Here is a 16,870-nt window from a genome sequence, read left to right on the forward strand (position 1 = left end):
TAGACAGCTGGAATGGCCACATATGACTTTGCATTTGCTTAAGCCCAAAATAAGATGCCTCGCTCTTTTGTTCTTTTTTCATTTCTTGCAATTTACATAATTAGCAGTACAGGTTTTCCAGAAATAACCTGAAAGTAAAAGTTCTACCTGAAAAAAAAAGCAAGCTGTTTATACTAAGGATAGTGTGGGGCTCAAATGTAAGGATTTTCTTTACATAATTGAAGCCTATCATCCACTTTGTAATTACAATTCTTCAACTAGAAGAATACAATTATTAGAGAGTAAAACAATTACACCAAAAAGCTGCATTCATATACAGACCCAACCTTGCACCTTCTTTCAAACAGTCACACAGGTAGTTCAACTGACTACAATATGAGCAGGCTTTGCTACAGATGACTAAAAATTGAAAAATTTGGCCCAATACTGAGCACACTTAATCCAACGGAAGCCTTTCCATCAACCAGCTTTATGTAGTAATCTATGTGCCACTGCCACAACGTCTGCGCTGCAACCTTATTACTTTTGGACCATCGCCTACTGGCTGAGAGCTAGTCTTTAAAACCAGATGAGCCCATGTTATTTTAATGAACCCTTACTTTAACTAACGATCAAGTAGTTAGCCAAGGGATCGTATGCTGACAGACTTCCAGCATGAAAGTATTGCTCCTTTCATAAATTATTGTAACTCTGTGGTATTAGTCTATCATTTATATATGTGCAACATCCAGATTAAAATTTCTTCTGAAAGTTGGAAATCATTGAAATAAAAGTCTGCTAGGACCTTATTTTATCATCCCCGCTCATGTTAAGCAGTACCTTACTATGCAGGCAGCCACATTTGACTTAACTTACGTTCTTTTCATCAACAAAACAGCACTTAACCCAATGTCTTTTTTCTGTGCACCTCCCTTTTCAGGCATATTATTTCTTTAAATCTAAAGCTGTTTTTAACTTCAAAGACTAATTTTTTACTACAAACAAAATGAAGGGTAAAATTCATCCTCTGCAATGCATCTTTGGTTTTCGAGCATATAAACGGTGAAGGCTTTTTTTGTTTTACCTGCAAGGCATATTCTCTTATTCATGATTTTCCACTATAATAGAACTTTAATACTTTTCTAAAGTTGCTGCATTATGAACCAGCTCTTTCAAAATTTCATAGTCCTAAGAAAACCACTTTTCCTCACTTCAGAAAAATTTTGCTTCTCATTTTCTACTTCTGTCAAACACATGCAGGCAGCAGCAATACTTTTTCATCATGATCCATGCAGCTCAGATACCAATTTACTGAACTCTGACAGCATAAAACAAGCTTATCTGATGAAAAAATATAGAGAATTACTGTTCATCACCACAGCTGAGAAACCTCTTCCAGTTTTGGAAACACACGGCATCAATGGAAAAAAGAGGGAAAAGCTGCCTGCCTGTGCTTCTGCAAACATTTTGGCTTAGAGGGCTTATTACCACCTTAAATGGAGATATGTCCCTACCATACTGAGAAATATGTATTTAATGTAGTTATGAATATGAATCTCACTTTTCCAGACGTAAATTGCTAATTTAGAAACCTCCCTCCACTCGCTCCACACTGTACCTGATGCTTTGCCATGCAGGCTTATTGAAACACAAGGGGATGGTTTGCAGGGCATTCCTGGGATGAGGACTGAAAGGTAATTAGTGCTTCACTGCTTGTGTTAAGAGACACCCTCTAACAACAGGTTCCTACAACCTGTCCTACCTCGGCGTGATCAGGAGGGTGAAAGTCCTTCCGCACAGAGGCAAGAATGCCATTTCTGACACTCAAATGCCTACAGAAAAGACTGCATCCTGCCCCGCTTGGCATGCTACTGCTCGCAGCAATTGTGTTGCCAAAGAAAGTTAGAACTTCAAACAGTTTTACTCAGTCCTTTTATATAAAGTATCCTGGTTCAGCATCTCACCACTAAAGCACCTCAATCTCTGAGATGGTTTTCTGCCCTATTTTTGCCAGGAACTCATTAGAATATCACTGCAAGTACTTGTTTATTATCATTGCTGTGATGCTGAATTCACGTTTTTACACTGATCAATAAAAACTAAATCAACACGCTACACACCCAGCCCACACATGAAGAAAATTCATTTAACGAGAAGATCAAAGTTGTGTACCTTCTACTGCTATAAAATCACAACCAGCCTGTTGGTTTTTGCCAGTTATCTTTGAAGAATGATTGGAAATGAACAAAAATAATTCTGGAAGCACATACTGAAATTGCAGATACAAAACAGAGATAGGAGGATGCATGCAAATAACCACGTGGGAGACCTTCGCTTGAATTTTAATTGCATGGCAGGCCAAAGAGACAGCTGGAGTATCAACGCTCCTGCAAAGCTGCACCATTCAATGTAGCTTAATGTTAACAATTTATTTTGTTTTACCAAAATACACAGGGGTTTCTTTGCAACCCTCAATAAAAGCTTTTGAAAAGTAACCAAAAAAACCCCCAAAGCAAGCCAGCGAGTTAGCATCTGAATGGCTTCCACCCATTTCCCCCCAGTATATTCGGGGGGCAAGCAGCAACAGAACTGCTGTGCTCAATGCTGAGCTACACGTGACATAAACTTGCGGTTCAGGTGACTACAGCCTCCTGTGCTCAGATTTGGTAATGGTCACAGAGCTCATGGTTATTTGGAGACCCGCTGTGACCTAGGAGCCATTGCAAAGGTGATGCTTTCAGTCTCCGGAGAGAATGCAACATGCAGCCCTCTCCCTGCTGAAAGTAGCATGTCACCAACTCCAAGACCACCACCCACCCCTCTGCAAGGTAAGCCCAGCTTTGATGCTCAGGACAGAACAAAACATAAAAGAGGCAGGCCAAAAAGAAGCAACTGGGAAGATATTTACGGAACTCTAAGTCAATGTCCTAAATATTTCAGGGCTGTGGCAGACTACGTTTTGGGGAAAAGGAAGCTCAGTTTAGCTATGTAGCGTCTTCTAACTATTAATACTTGTGGCAGATGTGAACCATTTAAAGACTGGTCACAATCCATTTTTTATTTAATACACTGCTATTGTTGCTAACAATGCAAATCTTAACAGCATAAAAAGAGCAAACCGCTCGCAAATTTGCTTATGAAATAACAATGACACTATTTACTGGTCGGGGGGGTGGGGGTCTGTTAGAAACAGGATCTTCCACCAGGACATCTTCTCCACCAGCAGAAAGAGAGACAGCAGGGTAGTGGCAGAGACGAAGCACTGGCCGTAGAAGTCCAGTAGGCAGCACTGCCAGCAGCAGTCCTACTCGAACACCCAGCAGCTACAGACTCTTGCCAAAGTAGCCCCATTTACCTGCTCCTTCTTCATGCACTGCTGCACTATCCAAAGAAGTAAATAATCTTTAGTCTCTGATCAAAATAAGTATTAATAGCATCTTACCTTATGCCTCCAAACTTTCACAAATTTATATATAATGCAGTATTTCCTAATCTGCAGGATTTAAAAACTGTATTCAAAATTAAAGTACATGGGATCTCCTTGAGGAAAAAATAGTATGACATACGAATAACATACTTCATAATGTATTTCCTGCTCACCAATAAATTGTATTCAATTCTGCATGCAGAGCAGAGGGCTATTTCAACTTACGCAAAGCTCTAAGACCATTCATTTCACTAGGTTCCACTTAAGATCATACTCTTGCAAGAGTGCCCGTATGCATTTGTGCCACAGGACAGCAAGGTTTCCCCTACTGACCAGTCCAAAACTACATGCCAGGACTGTAGTGTGTATTCTGTTAAGAAAATGCAAGAAGTTACTATTTAGGTCAAGTGTAAAATTAAAAAAAAAAAAAAAAGAGCCTTACTAATATAGCTGTAATTGGCATAAGCCTCCAAGTGTAAACAGAGATCCTTCCAGGAAAAGGCATTTCTAGTTCTGATTTGGTATATGAAATATGACAATACTGGGAAAAACACTTTTCTGCTAGCACAACTGGAACTCAAGACAGGACTCTTACCCACACAGAAGTGTTGCAAAACCCCTTAATCCCCTGATATGCACTATTTTACCAGCAGAATTTTTATTTTAAAGGGGAGGATGTATTTAAGGTCACTCCTAAACACACCAGCATTAGCTATTTTTTTTTTCTTTTAAATACAAAAACTAGAACACAAACTTCCCTCCTATCCTCCCCCACCCACCCCCAAACACACAAACACTAAAAATATATAAATAAAGGAAATGAAACTTCCCCATCAATGAAAATGGGGGGGGGGGGAAGGGGAGTGGAGAACGAAGACAAAAATGGGTCTGTACAGCATCTTTTATGGCCAACTAAGAGTCAAATTACTAATTTTTTTTTTTTTTTTTCAAAAGACAGAGAACTTCAGCCCTTATCACATTTTAAACTTAATAGCCACTTGCTTCACAGGGCTGGATACTTTCTTTCCACAGTCCCATGTTGAAGTTGTGGAGGATTTGATATTCACTTAAAGAGAAAGTACCTAAAATAAATTCTGCACCTCAAATGGACCCTGTCCGTTAGGAGCCCTGGTAAGCCAGACAGTGTGAACAAAAATCTCTCACTGTCTGGGACCTTTTAAAAAAGAGCTGCTGATAATTTAACATTTAACTTATCCCCCTTCTGCTGGGGCAATCCTTCCCCAATTCATATTTTTGCAGTCTTTACATTCCAGGGTTAGCTGGAGATTTTAGTACCCGAGTCTGATCTTTTCCTCATTACTGAAGAGGAGATTTCTGACAAATGAAAAAACCCACCCAAATATCAAAAAAGACCATCTGCAACAATCTTGCTTTGCTATAGATGCAATGAAGTCTAAACATGAAGAGAAAAAAAAAAAAAGACAAAGCAAAACAAAACCTTGCAGCACTGCACTTCAAGGACATATCACAATGCAGGCTCTATCAAAAATCTTACCATGAGCAGTTGATGAGGGGAGGGAGGGGAAAGACAGCAACCATTTTCTTGCTGAACTAAAAAGACAAGAGAAAATTTTTGATAAGGCCCTGTAAGGCTGCTCTAGAAAGGTCGAATCTGCGGGGTAGGGAAACTCAGTACTTGTGGCCTTTTGCCTGGAAAGTGACCTACACCAGCCCAGCTGACAGGCAGCTAGGAAGCTGAAGATCAGCAACTCACGTGAAATTCTAACAAAATTTAAACTGCAAACTGGAGAAAGGCAAAGCAAAAATAAAATAAAAAATAAAATAAATAAATCAACTACCTTTTGAGTCTGCATCATATCAGCATTTTGGGTCTTTCCAGAGCAAATCATCAGTCAACTATGAAAACTTAGGTGGGCTGTTTGTGTGAGACACGTTACTCTTTGTTACAGAGTAAGCTGAAACCACAAGACTCATTTCACTCAGAACCTCAAAATATACCCAATGCTACACGACTCCGCCAAAACCCTGCAACATTCCCACTCTAATATGGAGAGTTTAAACTTTTAAAAAAAATCCCTATTACAAGCATGCCCTGGGTTCCCCAAACCATTATCCTCTTGAGAAGAAAGTAACATAAATAACGTATTTGCCCTCTAGTTTCTGTGGCAGCAGGTTGTAACCTGAGCACATTTTCCAGTTTTTCCCCCACACAAATCAATGTCTTCTTATTTTCTGCTGCTGTTCTGAGCAGGACCAGGTGAGCCCGCACCCTCACCACTACGGAGTGATGATGCCAAGCCAGAAAGAGAGAAAATAAACCGCTGTCAGATATACTCTTCCTTCTGCCCACAGAAGCCAATATCCAACAAGAACCAGCACCGCTGCAACCGCCCATGTTACCCACTTCATCCTCCCGGCTGGGCTGGACCACACGCTACCTAGTGACACACATGCAATGGCAGCAGCAAGGACATGATGGCGTAAAAGCCCATTCTCAGCATCTCCAGAGCTAAGGGGAAATAATCCCCCAAGCTCTACAAGATAACTTGGCACATAAATAAATGTATGCTGCTCAAAAGCAAATTCAATGGATCTCTTAAATCTGTTTGGTTTCAAGCAAAGAGTTAAAGAACAAACCAAACCTGATAAAATTCTTGCTACCTTTCTTTAAACCACGCTCAGACCTACTCTTTGAAGGAAGAGCTGCCTTTCTTAAAATATATTTGAATGCGCTATTTTTGTCTTTATCTTAGAAGGCCTGATTTCCCCTCACAGCCCTGCAATTGGTTACAATAACGGGTTTCTCAGAGCCAGACAAGTTAAGAAGAGGTTTTATAACTTCATATGCAGCAAAATGTATGGAATTTGCTGCCTTCATTTTTTTAGTTTCAAGTGCAGCTCCCTCGCTCCCCACCCTACAAATACTCACACGTGCAGTAACACTACTCTTCTAAGCCGTGTCATGGAAGTCAGCGCTTCTGACCACTCGTGCTTCTCACCTTACGTAAATAACCAAGCGGGTGGCAGCCACACCAGGCAGAATTTACACGTGCACTTAAAGATGCTTCTGCCTACATCTTACAGGTGGAGGAGAGGCAAAAGGATCCCTTAATTTTAGGGACAGAAAAAATTATAATTCTGATAATAATTTTTCATTGGAAGCTATGCGGCTTCAAAAAAATGCAAGAGGAGGAAACAAATTGTTTCCATATCAACGATTATTTTGTATCTATCAAACACTGCTTGCTTTTTTAAAAAAAAGCACGTATTTTTAAGGAAGCTGAAATGAAACTGCCTTATCTCACAAGTTATTATGACACATCATAAGGAGACACAACCTTCCAGCACCAGAATCTCACAATGACGTTATGGATCCCAGGGCCCTTCTTCTACTACTGTCCTATTACGGTATTGGGAAAGGGAGAAAAGAGACTTCTTGAACACTTTGCTGAGTGAGTTTTAAAGCGACATATTCCCCACTTGATTAGAACAAACAAACAAAAATAAAACAAGATGACAATACTGACAGCAAAATATTATCTCACTGCTTTAAGAGACCTACAGTACATTCCAGGACTGCTGCTCTTTTATTTTGCTCATACTCCCTGCCAGATCCCAAGTTACAAGCTCAATTTACAATGACAAGCCTCACTTATATCCCTGGAAGAATTAAATGACCAGAAGAAGAGAAGTAACAAGAGTTTTGAGTTTATAATCTAGGAATTCTGTTTTCCTACCTAGGCTAGTTGAATGCTACCCAAAAGCGAAACGAACCTGAAGTGAGGACTCGCTTTATGCTTTTAAATGCATACTGGAGTATTCTCAGAGGCGGGTCATCAGCAGTAATATAAAGGTCAAGAAAATTAAATGGATAAGACACAGAGACTTTTTCAGTCTATCTAAATACAACATGAGTTAATGTTAGGTAGAGAGGTTAGTCACGCTGCGGTTTATTTATGCTCACGTTGGCCCATGCGGGAGCGATGTAAACACTAGAGGCAGGATGGCTACCAAGCTACCCCCTGGCCTCATCCCTCTCCCGCAGGGGAGGGATGCCAACAGCAGAACATAACCTTAATAGCAGCATGATTAAGCTCTGGCTTTATCATTTCACCAAGAGGCCGATTCTCCACTCTTCACTCAGGCCAACTTCCACAGCGAAGGGCATTACTTGTATTTGAGCTTTTTTGGCTTTTCAGGATACACTGGTTTGACTACCATGCCAACGGTGCTGCTCAGTTCCTTGCTGGAGTCTCCCAACTTCAGAAACACAAGCTGCTTATCAGTGGTAGTGGAACAGATCACAAGAGCGTTTATTTGCACCAAAACTTTTGAGTAGGGTATATTTAAGCCTTAAATTTTTCCAAAGCGTATCAGACTACCAGCTATAGAAGAAAAATGCATACAACGCATTTTCTTCATATGAAAAATCACTTATCTAAATTCTAAACAAATATATTTGCTTCAAGCAAAGCTGCATAGCTTAACTTCCATGCCATATACACATGCATAGAGCATTGATGAAGCAGCACGTTTGTTGTTAAATATGTGCCTTGGACATGCCTTAGGAAAAAAGCTAACACACCAACCAGGGCACATAATGCCCCGTCACTTCAGCGGGTAACAAAGTGAAATGGGTTATTTCCAGATAGATGCATCTTATTAAGGAAATGGCTCCATTCTGATCCAATTTAACATCTGGACAAGACCACCAAGTAGATAAGCGATCACAGCAAACAGCTGCCTATACCTATACCGCATGCAGGAACGGTTCACACATACGATGACATTATACGGCTGGGTCACTTCATCGTGACACGGGACCCTGATCAAGGGCAGGGGGCAGGTCCCTGGGGGAGCTCTGCGGGCCAGTGCCCCAGGCAGGAGGGGTACAGGCGGCAGGGGGGGCCCGCCGAGCAGCCCAGCAGCCCGGCAGGCCAGGCCCAAGCTTGCCAGGTGAACTCTCCCCTCCTCCCATACTTACAGTAAAATTACAGCTGTCAGAGACATAAAACGTCACCCCCAGCGATTACCCGCTTAAAACATTAATCACGCAGTTAAGCACTTTGCAACGTTTTCCATGCTTTAGTTACGGATCATCATATTTATTTCGCTGCTATCATACTGGTCTGTAAAAACCTATGAACCAACAACTAGCCACTTGACTCACGACCCGTGCTGATGCACCGGGACAGCAGGTACGGGTCAGATTTTACTGGGCAGAGGTATTAACCCTGCTAAGTTTACATCTCGAATAGCCAAGCCGGCTAGTTGATTGGCAGACGTGAAAACCGCTCTGTAAAGTCAGCAGAAGGATGAGTAGGCATTATCCATTTATTAACTGGTTAACTGCCAATTAATTTTACTTGCAAATCGCCTCTCTGGTATTTAAACATCTGGCTAAGAGTTCTTACTCGTTACCCCCCGTATTTCGACGGGCCAGAAAAACGAAGCACTTCTGTGCCCCGCCGCGCATTCCGCTCCCGCGGAAGCGAAGGAGAAATCCACGTTTCTCCAATAGAAGTTCGCACCCAGCGGTGCCGCCCGGCCGCAGGGAAGGGCTCCGAAGCCCAGCCCCGGCCCGCCTCGTTGCTAACACCGACTGATACCGAGACCCGGCCGACCGCGCTGCCGGCAGCCGCGCCGCGCGGGGCGGGGGCGGGCAGGGAGAAGTCACGCGTGGGCCGGCCACTCGTGTCAGGGGCCGTGACGGGGACGGCGGGATCGCCGCTCGGACAACTTCCGCGGCAAGCCCCGCCGAGCCGGCCTTCCCCGCCTCCACTCCACTCCCCTCCGCGGCACGGCACGGCACGGCACGGCGGCGGGGCGCCCCGCGACCGGCCGGCCGCCGCCCCCCCACCCCGCCCGCGCAGGTACGGGGCAGCGCCCCGCCGCCGCCGCGCCCGCCCCCCGCCCGCTCCCGGCGCCCCCCGCCCGCCCTGCTGCCCGCGGCCGGCCGGCGGGGAGCGGCGATGGGTGAGGAGGAGGAGGAGGCAGCAGGCAGGGCCTCGCCTACTCGGCGCTGCAGACCGAAAGTGAACTGCAAACTTTTCCCCCCCACACCCTTTATTTTCTCTTTTTTTTTTCTTTTTTTTTTTCCTTCCAGCGCAGCCCCAGCTCGTGCAAAAATGAAACTTCGAAGCATTCGCCTACCTGGCGTGAAGTCTGCAACAAGTGCAGGCGCGGGGGCCGGGCGCGGGGAGCGGCGGGGCCGGGCGCGGGGCTTATGTCGGTGTCGGCGAGGAGGGAGCAATTGCGATATTAATTTATTACAGAGCTGCCCGGGCTCGGTCCTACTTCACTTACAGTACGGCGCTCATCCTGTAAACAAATATCGCTCCGCCAGGAAACATACTCCCCCCGGCCCGGCCCCGGCCCCGCTGCCAGGCACCCACCCCGCCGGCGGCACATGGAGCGGAGCGGAACGGGGCGGGGGCCCGCCGCACACCGCCACCCCCCGCCCCGGGCCGGGGGAGGCTCCGGGCACCGGCACTTACCTCCGGCACGGCCTCCCCCGCCCGCCGCGCTGCCTTTGCCGAGTCCGTGATGCAAAGAAGAAGAAGGAGGGGGGGGGGGGGGGGGAGAAAAAAAAATCCCGGTGTCAGCAAATCGCTGTCAAATTATTTTCTTGCAGGAGAGAGAGGGGAAAGGGGGAAAGGGAACGGGGGGGGGGGAAGCAGAAGCAGAAGGGGGAGGAGGCTGCGGGAGGCGGCGGGATCCCTCCGCCGCGATGGGTCTGGCCCTGGGTAGCGAAGCAGGAAGTAAGGTGTCGGCGGCGCCGCGGCTGCGGCCGCCCGGCCCCGCGGCGGGGCGAGGGCGAGGGGCGCCCGCCGCCCCCGGGGGCCCGCCGCCGGCCGTGCGCCGCCGCCGCCGCCTCCCGCCTCCTCCCGCCTCCCGCTCCGCCGCGCCGCGGTCTCGCCGGCAGCCCCTCCTCTCAGGGCGGCGAGCGCAGCGCAGGTGCCGGGGCCACCGGCGGCGACCTGTCAGCGGCTCCCGCCGGCGCGGCGCGGCCGGGGCCGCGGGTCGGCGGGAGGCGGGCGAGGGGGTGCCGCGGGCTCCCGCCGCCGCATGCCGCAGAGCGGTGGGGCCGGGGCCGGCTCCCGCGCCCGCCCGCCCGCCCGCCCGGGCGGCGGCGCCGGGGGGGGGGGGTGACAGCGGCGCCGCGGGCCGACACCGCGCCGGCCCCTGGGGCTGAGGGGGGGCGGGGGGTCCCGCCGCCGCCGCCGCCGCCGAGGGGCTGGGGCGGGGGGTGAGGGAGTCTCCGCGCCGGCGTGGAGCTGGGGGGGAGGGGAGGGGCGCGGGTCTTCCCTGGCGCCGTGGGGGTGTCGTGCGGGGCCGGGGGAGCCGCGGCGGGGCCGGGGGCGGCGGGGGCTGCGGCCGGGCCTCCCCCAGCCCCGGGGGGCCGGAGGAGGAAAGTCGCTGCGGCAAAGGCGCGCTCTCACCGGGGAGGTCTCCCGCCCTGTGCGGGGAAGGGCTGCCGCGCCTGCCGGGGCCGCCTCCGGCTCCAGGGAGGCTCCTGCGCTTCGGGTTAATTCGGAAGTTAATTCTCTAATACGGCGAGCCTTGTAGGAACTTGCTCCTGTGGTCACTGGTCTTTGCCACTGGTAGTCTTAAATTATCTTTTTCTTTTTTTTGGTTGGGTTTTTTTGATTCTACAGAAACGTTTTTGGTGAAATACCTCTTCGCTCCTGCCTCCCTTGAGCTCAGAATTTGCATTAGATTGCACCAAAATGTTCCCTTGCAGGGAAGGATTTTGCATCTTGGGGACGGATATGTATGTGATGCATACAGCTTATGCAGTGCTCTCTTTAAGCTCGTGGACAATGACAGACAAGTTACTGTAAGAAACCGTAGCTGGGAAGAGAGAAACTGAAACGGGGGTGGTTATAGGGCCTACTTCTCCCTTCAGAGAGGCGGGGGGGGGGGGGAAGCAACAGACAAAACTCTCAAGGGTTATAACTGGAACAGAAAAAGGTCCTTGGTGTTAGCGTTTGTGATTCAGCCTTACATTATAATGGTTACCAGCAGCCTCATTTTCTTTTTATGGTCATCCTGGTTTCCTGGTTGCATGACACTTCCATTGGGCCACTGTTCTTAATAATTTAACCTTTTATGAGATTGTTTTGATTTACAGTTAGATTAGAGCAAGAGTGAAAAAGTATGATATCACCCGTTGGCTATTAAACTCCTTTGTACTGCGCGGAAAGGTCTCAGTTGTTTAAAATGTTGAGAGAAAGGTTTTTTTTTTTTTTTTTCCCAGCCAGCTAGTATTTTTCTAATTTTATTTTTACTTAAGTGAAAAATACCATTCAGATATTGTAACTTCTCCATGCTGAGCTATGCAAAATCTACACTGAGTTTTAGATTCAATGGTTGGCTTGTTTGCTTGCTGGAGTCCTAAGTCATATAAACTATGTTGAAAATAGAATTAAAACCACAACTCAACATGTGCCTTGCCTCTGTTTGTTTTTTGTGTCTAGTCTGAAACCCAGAATAGCCCGTATTGCTTGTGATTTCCAAAATGACCTTTGAAAATAAGCAGTGGAATTTAACACAGTCTTTCTAGGTTTGTCTCAGCATCTCGACTTGTCCAGCTAATCAATACAAACAAATCTATATTGAGTTGGCTAGGTGTTACTTGATTTACCTGAAACACGCAGCTTTGTGCTGTAACTCTCAAAATAGAAGCAAATGTATAATTTAAATTTGAACGAAGAATCATTATCAAGCAGCCTTCTAACATACTATAAACTGGACCCGTCTTACTCTGCCATAACAAGTTTAGCTACGCAAAACTTCTGAATGAAGTAAACTAGTTTATTAGCTTTGGACAACATTTCAAGAAAACTGGAGGGGCTGGCTATAGCCAGACAGTGTTCTTTGTACTTATCCTGCAACTTAGGAATTGGTCTCCATCAAAAGCTCAAAGCCTTAATTTATGTTCTCAGTTTTCCTGATCCTTCTTCTAATCTTCGGGGATTTGAGTATCAAGCTTCCCGGCCTTGAATAACAAATCATTTTACTATTTACACTATTAAACCTCAGAATAATTCTGCGGGCTTGTTGGGATGCTGTTCAACGACATTTTGGCAATGATAACTGGCAAGTGGGTGAGTGCTGGGGGCCCCGAAGCTGGGGTGAGGTCCTGGCCGGCCGAGCTGCCCACTTGCTGCTGTCAGAAGAGGGAGACCTTGCTCTCCCTTCCTTGCCCGCTGCTCTGCCCCACCGAGTTGGTTCAGCTCACCAAGCCGGAGGACTGTTCCCTCTCTCTCTGGGTTAATTTCCTGCCATTTTGGTGAGCTCCCTGGGAGGTCAGCTGGGTGCCAGGGGCAGCAGAAGGGGAGCTGGGGAACTGTGGGGCCGGGGAGGGCCCGGGGAGCCACCGCTTGTAGCAGCAGCAGCAGCAGCAAGCTGGCAGGGTGGCTTGGCTGCCTCCTGAAGCCTCCCACCGCTCACAAACAACAGAAAAGCAGCAAATGTCTTATGGCAACTGCCATCGCTCTGTCAGATTTTTGTTAGAGATTAATGAATTTTATTTTTTTCTAAGCAGGGCTGTTTTAGAAATGAAAGAATTACAGAAGTTTAGAAGCGACAGAGGTCTCTGATCATCCTCCTGGTTCATTCCTTTCCAACGCAGGATTGCCGTGTCATTTTCTTGCCAAACACCTTGGTTCCTATTAGGAGGCTTTGCCTTAAATTTGTGGGCTTTCCCAGAAAGGCAATGCTGAAGAAAACATAGTATGACTGTGGTAGAAGGCAACATACCTTTCGTTCAACAGCTGGAGTCATTAAAATAAAACCCCTTAAGACTCCTTAATGAATCGCATTTATGCAAGTATCCTACTGGTCAAAGTCACAGCAGCCAAAATACAGATGTCCATCCAGTTTCTCAGTTTTGGATGCCTGTTTCCAGATTGAATTTTGAACTGTGGATGTTATCTTAAAAAAAAAAAATAATCAGACCTTAATTATCTAAGTTGGTTGTACAAAACTGAGGACAGGCTTAGTTTTGTTTTAATATGGAGTTTTTGAGCCATATAGTATACTGATGCAGGATTTAGGATTAGAAGCAACTTCAGTCTCAAAATCTGACATCCTACGTAATGTGGACTATAGTATATCTCAATATATATTGAGATATATAATCTCAATAGTAATATTGAGATTATAACCTGCTTAGTTAAAGTTCATTTTCCAGAAAAAAAGAAAAGTCATTATGGAGATTTCAAGAAATGGCAAATACACCTTCTGCTACCAGTTGTTCTGGTGTAATTACCGATCACCTCTTGGTTAAATGTTTGAACTTGATTTTTCATTTCAATTTGCGAGTGTTCCAGCATGACATTGCTGGTTCTTTGCCTTCTAAATTAGTTTGGTATCATCTGAATCCCTAGGATTTAGTCAGTCATTTACCTTTGTCTCTTTCCCATTACATAAATAAGAGACACTGGGGCCTTACAGGAGTGACACTAGTAGGGTCAGAATAGTTCAAAAAGCCAAACGTGTTTTCTGTGATCACATTCCCTGTGCATCATAAGGGAAGTAGCCACAGCATCCCACATACCTGAACACAAGAAAAATAAATGACAGTTGGCAGTGGGCTTGCTCAGAGATCAGCAAGTACACTGTTCCAGGTATCCCTGTGCTCAAGAAACTCTGTATCTCTGCTTTGTTTGAAGGTAACATTAGCAACCTTGTTCTCGCCTTGATGCTCCTCACCTTCGTGTACGTTCAAGTACGGTGTTTCTCCTTCTTGGGTCCTCTCCCTGGGAAGCTCAGGACATTGAGAGCTTCCAGGATAAAACAGCTTGCGCTCTTTGGTGTCGCTTCTTACCGCATCCATTGCAAGTTAGGAAAAATGGCCGAGGTTGAAATGGAGCCAAATAATTTTTAGCAGAAATGCATCGGGACCCCAGCCGCTGCGAACAACCGCGTACTTCCCTTTGGCTGCTTCCACCACCCGGGTGGGGAGCCGGCCTGTTTCAGACAAGCTGCATCCCAGCCTTGCTGGTCTGAGTTGCCTCTTGGCCAGTGAAGCGGCTGCTCTGATCCCAGACACGAGGTGAAGTCACGGATTTCACCGGCAGCCTAATCTGATCTCAGACTGTGCCGCCGCCATTTGAAAACTAATACTGGAAGTAAGACTTTTTTTTTTTTTCATTCTTCACTCTCAGCCAGATCAGTTTGCTGAGTGCACAGCCTAAGGAATGGTGCAGAAAATGTGCCGAGGAGAGAAGAATATGAAAGCATGCTGCTGTCACGCAGACTGCCGGTGAAAGCCCTGCCTGCTGAGTCTCTTTCCATGAAGGCTAGACCAAAGTAAATTGCCATGGCTAAGGTCCTGCTGTCCCCTCTGCAAGTTACTGCCTCCAGCTGCGTGGGTTTGCCTCCTGTTTGCACCCAACACCGACACTCACCTCTTCCTGGTCAGCCAGATCCTCTCCCAGCGCTGGCAGACACCCTGGGTAATTTTTTCCTGAATTGCTTCACTGAGTCAGCCAGATGAGTAGCAGAAAAAGGAGGCAGGGTTGTGTGCCAAAAAGCGGGATTTGCAGCCACACTAGTTTAAATTGCCTTTAATTGTCATGAAGCCACAGCTGCTATCTCATCTAGCAGATAAGATGCTCTGTAAGAAGGTTGGTCCAGGCAGTGGCCCAGAAAAAAAAAAGGGAAAAATGAACCTGCATGGCTGTTTGCACCATGGTCAGCTCTGGAAGTCCACAAGCGCTAGTTTTCCCTCAGCTCGAACCTTGGGAACTTTTCAACAAAGCTCAGAGCCGCCTGTCTATGAGTCGGTCGCCGAGCTGCTCCGCCGGTGCAGCCTGTGGGAGCTGCAGAGCCCTTGGGGCTCCGTCCCGGCACTGATGGAGCCGGGTGCTGCTGAATGGGTGGGTGCTCCTCCCGGCAGCTCTCGGCAGGAGCTGGCCTTGACCGTCCTGCGTCTCCCTGCAGTTGGGCGCACGGGAGATACGATACTGCAGGGATGCTCCGAAAACACATGAAAGCCTGCAAAGTGCTTAGGAATGTTTTGGTAAAGAAGTTACAGATAAGCAAGTTAGAAATAGCGGCGACTCAGATTTTTTTTCAATGACACTGTTACTGTTTTGCAATCATGTGGCAGCCCTAGAGAGGAAAATAAGCTAGAGACACTGGGAGTTTTAAAGGGGACATTCTCCTACATTTGGTTTGTGTCAGTTCCTGTTCCTCTTGGAAGAGTCACTTATACTATTGTGCTGTCAGGAATAATCTATGGGCATGTACATGTGCGTGCAGAGAGACAGTGACATGGACCATCTTGTGCGATCACATCCTAGTGAGCAATGCTCCAGTTTGTGTGGCTTTTGCACATGCTGGAGAAGAGGAAATGTTTTATTTTATAAAATACACTGACATGTATTTTTAAATTCACGAATGTGTATAATATATACATAGTATATAAATTATATTACATACATTTGTAAATTATGAATGCATAAATGTATAAAACTCATGTATCTTTATAAAACTAACGTAAGTGAAAATATAATCTTTTTATTTTTTGAATAATTTCCAAATTTTAAGTTGATGGTGTCGTTTGACCTATTCTAAACTTTAAAACCACTCACTCTGTTACAGCTTTCTGTATAAGTAGATCTGAGAGGGTCTTATAATCAGGGGCCAGTAATACTGTCCCCATTTTACAGATGGGTAAACTAGGGAACAGAGGTGGTCCAATGTCATGCAGGAAAGTAGCTGCAGAGGTCAAGTATGAAACCAAGTCTCCTAAGTCTTTGCACTTTGTTATGTCTTAAAGACAGCCCAGTATTTTTCAAGTAAGTCTTATGCCCAGCTCAAAATGGTTGGAGCAATGACTGATGTGCAAGAAGTTTTATCCTCCTGGCTTTGTATGCACTCCCAGTGGTAACAGCTGAAAACTGCTGTATGAAGAAACCCACCTTATTCTAAATGTCCTACTGTTGTACTACCAGAAAGAAATACACAGTCCTGTTTGCAAAGATTCAGTTCAATTACAGTATTCAATGGAAACTGCCTCTACAGAGACACCGTCAACTTGAAATCCAGTGACATATAGTGATAGATTTAAGATAGTGTCTCCTACGACTTCTTCTGAATGCCCCTACCAATCTTTGTGAATTGTTTTTTCTTGGCTTTAAAAATCCGTTATGTGGTAAAACTGACATATACAAAAAGAGGCTTTAGGATGGCTTGTTACACAGAGCTGTACTAATTTCTAAGGTGTTTGCTGAACAAGAGAAATCATGCTTTTGAGTATGGGAAGGAAAAATGAAGCTGACTGTATGCAAAAATTTTCTAAAGATAAAAGGTAAACAGTTATGGAAAATATGTGTGATGAGAGTAGAAGGAAGCCTGGCATCTTAACTTTAAGTTGCAGTTAATCTAAATAATTTTCTATAACAGAAGGGTAATATCTAAATACAGATATGATTAAGTCAGTGTGGTTCCCTACCACAATGTACAACA

At 45.9% G+C, this 16,870-nt stretch overlaps 1 protein-coding gene across 5 annotated transcripts in view; it reads right to left on the minus strand.

The window, feature by feature from the left end:
• TRERF1 (transcriptional regulating factor 1) overlaps positions 1 to 9,952 on the minus strand; it is a 104,732-nt gene extending 94,780 nt beyond the window's left edge. For 3 of the 5 annotated variants that reach the window (XM_075042776.1, XM_075042775.1, XM_075042772.1), the window contains exon 1: positions 9,886 to 9,952. The gene's annotated coding sequence lies outside the window, so the exon portion shown is untranslated. Of the gene's footprint in view, positions 1 to 4,922; positions 4,979 to 9,541; positions 9,797 to 9,885 lie in introns of those variants that run through there. The other 2 variants (XM_075042774.1, XM_075042773.1) reach the window with 2 other exon arrangements.
• Positions 9,953 to 16,870: the final 6,918 nt, after the last annotated feature.

The sequence above is a fragment of the Buteo buteo genome, chromosome 12, assembly GCF_964188355.1.
Source record: "Buteo buteo chromosome 12, bButBut1.hap1.1, whole genome shotgun sequence".
Lineage (NCBI taxonomy): Eukaryota > Metazoa > Chordata > Aves > Accipitriformes > Accipitridae > Buteo > Buteo buteo.